Below are 6464 nucleotides of genomic sequence, written 5' to 3' on the forward strand. Positions count from 1 at the left end.
AAAAAAAATAGAACTCTATTTTTTAATGAAGCTGTTTATGACTTGATTCAAACTGGGTTCCCGTAGCTTAGAACACAATGCAAGTGATAGCACAGTGTTGACCACTCAAGAGTTGTCAGAAACAGCTGTGTGATATGTAAGGGAGAAAGTTCCCAGTACTCTGCAAAAACCTGAGGGGAAGGAAGAGATAGGTTATGGACAGCCTGTGAGCACCACTGCTTCTTGGAGTGCAAAGCCATGGGGACAGAACAGGGTCAACTTGTCTCTTCTAACATTTAGAGGTCAAGAATCCAGTGCAAGTATCTGGCAAGAAAAAGCTTCAAGAGAATGCAAAAACATCACTACGCTGAGAGGAAGCATTGTTACTTCTTTCCCCAGAACTTCAAAGCAATGCCCAGATCGCACACGCTGCAACTGGACAGATGCTTTCCTGTACTCACAAGTCCTCCATTAACTGCTATCTGAGCCACACAACTCTACTAAGGACAAGTTTCAGATAAGCAAAGGATAAAGTACAGGTAGTGCTTTCTGGAAGGTGGAAGCGACTCGCAGAAGGCAATAGAAAACTGAAAAGAAGCAACAACTCTTCATGTCCCCTACTTGTCCCAGTGACTCTCTTCCTCCTACTTCCCAAAGAGGCACATTCCAGGCCTTCAATTTAAACTTTCAGCATCTTTCGCCTTTCCAAGGATCATACTGCACTTTCTTATAAAATTAATTAATCCGTTTCTTACAGCCTTAGATTTCCCCCCAACCCACCTACAACAGGCCTTCTCCTACTGCAGCTGCTCCCTGCCCTCTACCAGACTGATGAGATTAAGTTTGTTATCCTCTAAGATGTCCAAACGTACTTAGATCAGAACCCCTAATGCTCTCCCCACCTGCAACCAGCCTTCCTCCTAGCACCTTACAAGGAAACACCACCATCCATCTACTGTTTAGGCCCAGTCTTCGACATCTCGTTAGAGCCTCCCAGCCTCTCCCAATCTTGCAGTTTATTTCTCTGAAATATTGACAGAGAAGAAAGCACTGACATTGTGTCCCAACTACATCATCTCTAGCGTTGACAAATACCACGTACACAGCGATTTACACAGCAGGTTCTCTGAGCCTGCAGCTTCAGTAAATTCTCAACCATTTATACTTGTTCCCTTCATCCACTGCGTTCAGAAGGTTCCTGGTCTCTTCTTTTTAACTAAATCTCAGTAACAAGCCAGCAGGCCATGAATTACATCATCCTAACGTTCCTAAAACCAGTATCTTCAGTACCAGCTCCTCCTACACACCTCATGCTTGGAGTCCCCATAAGAATCTTTTGAGGACTAAGATTAAAATTGAGGTCTTCATGAAAATAGAGAGGTTTTAGTTTAACAGCAACTTAATGGTTATTGAGCATTGCAGCCTTGGCATGCCCCTGTTTTCTCCCATATTTAGCTGGCTTCTTGTTCTGCAATTGGGATCTCCCTAGTGAGAGTCACAGACAGTATCTCCCCACTATCCTTTTCCACAAACAGAAAACAGACAGGGCCATGCAATACTGTTCTTGCTTTGATCACACTCAAATAGGCGGTGCAACTCTGCCCTTGAAGGTTTTCAATCACCCAACTAGACAAAACCAAGGTTGATCTGAATTAACATTGGTGATAATCCTGCTTCAAGCAGGAGGTTATCGGAGATAAAGGTTCCTTCCAACGACACTTCTATGACTCAATATGCCTCAGTAATATTCAAACCATGCACAATAACTAATTAACAAGTCTGTTTAGTCAACAGAAAAAAAAACCTCTAACTACCTGCTAATTAGAGTGACTGCACCACTTACAAAGCTCTCTTTATAATTAATCACATAAAGCGCAGGTCTTCCAAAAAAACATTTAAACGTAAGGCAAGAGTAGTATCCGTGGCTATACGACCTTATTTCCCAGGCAATTCAACAGCTACAAACTCTTAGAAAACCTCCAACTGTGAAGCAAGTATGTTCTGCCAGCAGATTTCTGCTGTAATTGCTAAGCTTTATTTATTCCATGACAGATCAGACTTTCAAGGAACAGAAAATGACAGCGCTGGGACTAGTGTGCAACAATCAATATGAAAACATCACGTAACAGACTTGCTGAATTATGTCTGTGCCAGAACATTTGTCACACTCTACAGTGCCTTGAACCCATACTAGTGCTTTAGAGAAAATAGATCACTACTAAGCTGAATGCCATATGCTCTAACCGCATCAGATCTCTCTATATTAAAGCACAGCTAGAAAAAGCGCAGTAACGTTAACACTAACCACAGCTTCCTAAGCCCCCTTCTCCTAATGGGCATTGTGCTTGCACAGCTACCAGTCCTGCTCTTCCATCCCCAGTTGTTCATGGGGCCACGTAGTGCTGGGAGAGCTGTTTAGGCTGTCAAGCATCCACTAAGCTAGAAGACTAGCCCAGCTGGTTAATAGTTTACTATTCACCTAATTCACCCTACAACCACAAAAACATTGCAAGTAGGGCTGTGAAAAGGCAGCCATTTGGCAGCAACACCAAGTTAAAGCATTTATTGAAATACATAATATTTGCTACAGCCCTAAGAAATGGCTGGCAGAGCACATGTGTATCCGTTTCCTTACTTCTGGTGTGAAAACCACTGGTTAAAGTGTAATGGCTACTACGAGTTTAAGACTATGCTTTACATGATACCAACAATGATCTCATCAGAAATACCTAATTGAAGGTACACACTTTCTTATGCAACTTTAACTACTTTCTTTTAGCAACAGTTGAGGAAATAATGGAGTTTCAGAGCCTTGCTTTGTTGGATCTAGTTTTCCAGTTTATAACGAACCAGAGTCAGCTTTACCTCAAATTCTGTCTGCATCAACAGAAGACATTGACAGTATTTCCATTTCTGCTCTAAATTTGAGCAGCAAGGTCCCACACTGTATTCAGCACTGGCACTGTACGAAGTACAGGACTGAATTCATCAACAGAAGCTTTTCCATGTTACAAGAGACTAATTTTTTTTTTTTCCCTGTATCTTTTCAAGATTAAGAGTAAAGTTACATTCACATCTGTTCTCATTGGAAGACTGAGAAGGTGACCGGTCTAAACAAAGAGGTCTTTACTACAAGGGTACTGCACTTTATGCCTAAAGAAAAGACAATCTCAGCTTTTTACAGCCTCACAGGTAGTGAGATAACCTAGTGTGTGTCACCAGCACACAACCAAAGCAGCCTGAGGTGGTGTTCGTAGCAGCTTTATTTCTATATGAAGAGAAAACAACTTAACAACTTAACAGCAGCACCACTGAACAAGTTCCAACTCTTCCTTACTTTTCAAAGTCTGAATATTTATCAGTGTACCCTTTTCTTTCTACTTCAGAAAGCAAGCTACTTTCAGCTTCAGGTTTCCACACTTAACCTGGTTATTGTCAAGTGATACACAAGATCACATCAAAATACATGTATCCCCATACATACACTTGAAGTTTGAGGAAGTTGTAGCAAAAAGTAGCTGAAGTAAAGAAAACATACAGCAAAAGCCTACCAGTGACAGCAGGGCAAACACCAACCAGTTCTTCTGTCAAATACAATGTTGAATAAATGTGTTTATGCTCTGTATCTTCCACTTCAAATTAGGAACCTAGTAACACAAGATGGTATTTTCAAGTGTTATTTTATCAAAAAAATGCAACTGCCTTGTGGAGTCCTATGCCAATCTACAAACAAGAAACTTGAACGTAAGCTTTTGAAGTGGAAGATACTTTGACACTGGAGAAAAGCAGCAGTACTCTGCAACCAAGGCACAGAATATTCTGCCTTGTCAAAAACACGTACAATAAGTTATAAAATCCTGCATGAACACAAGATAAGCAATTTATAGCAATTACGCAGACATTTAGACTTCAGAAATGCCTGAGTCTTATCCCTATTAGATATGCTGCAAATGTTGAAGAAAAAAAGGAGAGTTCATGTGAACAGTTTTCTGCTTTACCTGTTCCCTAACCCTTTTTCCTCTGAAGCCACAAGGAAGCAAGTGAGCAGCGGAGAAGGGACCGAGGCCTGCCTCTTTCTGCTCCGCTATCAGTTTCTATACAAGAGACCATAGCTTTTTCTAGCTTTGAAGAAAGGACTATCACAAGTTACCACAGGCAATTTATGAAGTCACAACACACAGCACCCGAATTCAGCATGGGGCATGGGGGGTGAGGAGAGCTAGCTTCTGGTGTGGGTTTTTTGGTGTGTGTTTTTTCATTTGTTTCAGGTTTTGTTTCTCTGGTTTTTTAAACAAAGGCTAGTGAACTCTAAGGTGCTTTGGAAAACAAGAATTTTTTTAAACCCCAAACTATCTTGGAAGAAGTCTACTGTCTGGCTGATCAGAGCAGGTAATACAAATTATCCTGTAGATAACAATTAGAAAAGTGTATTATTGCAGCAGCAAACATTATTCTGGACCACGCTATCCTCATAACAGTAACTGTTCTTGAACACACAAAGTGAACATTACACCTGTTGTATATGATTTACTCATTTTCTAACACTCAGCTCCATGGTTAGTCTTTATAAAATTCATACTTGGTTTCACTCTTGGCACTTAGCTGCACTCTGGAGATCATTATCATTTTGGGTCAATGCGTTGACTAGTTAAGATGCTTATTCCATTTAAAAAAATCTGGTAACTTCCAGTACTCAAGAGAAAGAATTACATAGTATCGAAATACTGCAGAATTCAAGGCAAGCTTGTGGAGCCTACCAAATAGCTTGCATTCTGGCGATACAGCTAGCTTAGGCTGAATGCAGAGTACAAATAATACAACGTGGAAGGATTTGCTTCTGTTTCATTCTAAAGTGCATTTTCACCTACTCTCCAAATGATTAAGTACTTTTCTTTAGATAACTGATGTGCTTACAGCCTATTCCACACATGACTTTTCCTTCCGTTTGCTCACATGCTTGTGTTCAGTACCACAATGAATGATTTTTACCCAAGGAGGTTTTTCTGCCACCTCCTAGTTGCATTTTATTAGGACTACCTACCAATCAGTTACCATTGAGACATTTAAAATGAATGCTACCCAAAACAGAAGATGGGTGAGCTACAGGAGCTGATCAGGACAACTGCCAGCCTACAGATGAAACCTGGCTGCACACAACGCATTGCTGTAAAAGTCACTGAGCTGCTTGGAAGCCACAAAAATGCATAAGCATTTTGTACCACGTAGGAAGTATCACTCTGCAACACTGAAGGTAACTCCAAAACTTCTATTATATCTCACAGCATAGGAGCTCAAAGATGAACCAGAGAAACGAAAACATTTCTCGCATGTTTAAACTGGTACTTACTCCCACAGGAAACCACAAGACAGTAACAAGAATCAAGGGGCTGGACTTTTTATTCCGGGGATGATCAAGAACAGCCAGAGCCCTCTTAAAATCAGTCTTGTTAAAGGCAGTTAAACATTCAGCTTCAAGCTTTAAACGAAGCTCAGCCATAGGAAATGGCAGTGAAGTCTAATCTGGTAGAGGGGATTGCCTGACGTTTAACACCTATAAGTTTATTTTTTCTGAATCACCTGGTACCAGCTGTTCTTAGAAAGAGGACATGAGACCAGACAAGTCTCAGGCCAATTCCCATGGAAGTGACAGGCAGAGGAAAGTTGTGCCATTCTTGAGTTAATGACTAACACAAAGTATTTATGTGGAGACAGAGACTGCTATCTATGTAGATTTAACATTTCTCATCACCTGATTATTTTCTATCCATCTTTCAGGTTTCCCTCCCCCACACCCCTCTAGAGGACATAGTATTAAACTGACACCAACATACACATAACCTTGAAAAGAACGTCTATCCCAAAAGCCTAAGAACTGTGCAATCCCTGCTTTATAAAGCATTCAGCTAGGTTTTGCTTCACTGTCTACATACTGCTAGTACTGTTTATACTCCACATTTAGGCTAATTAACACACCGTGATGGTTAGAGTAAATGCTGTTTAAAGTTTTACTGAGTATTAAACACCACAGAAGCCACACTAAACAGGCAGACTTCTCAGTTTTACTAGGAAACTTGATTTTCCCCTTATTCTTATTGAAAAGTGAAACGCATTTCTCAGTCAGAGCTATTTCCACACCGCAATTTCAGGTTTGTCTCTCTAAAAAACACCACCGTTTGTTCCAAAACAGCTCTATTGAGCTGGGCGCACCAATGCAAAACCACCTTTCCTGCAGGCAGAGAAAGAAGGTTCACATGGAAAGTCTGGAAGAGCAGTCTCGGAGGGTCAGGAATAATGTGGACAACAGCACATCTGCACAGCACTAGAAACGACATAACCTCGCGTTTATGACAGGAGCAGCATGCTAAAATACACTTAAACTCCGACCACAAGTGCAGCAGCGTTCCCTAATACAGACACCTACTTCCCCTGCGCCCCTACAAGCAAACTCGGTTGAAACCGGTAAAGCAGTGACTTGCACTGACCCG

This window comes from Cariama cristata, unplaced genomic scaffold (genome assembly GCF_000690535.1).
Source record: "Cariama cristata isolate BGI_N322 unplaced genomic scaffold, ASM69053v1 Scaffold30260, whole genome shotgun sequence".
Taxonomy (NCBI): domain Eukaryota; kingdom Metazoa; phylum Chordata; class Aves; order Cariamiformes; family Cariamidae; genus Cariama; species Cariama cristata.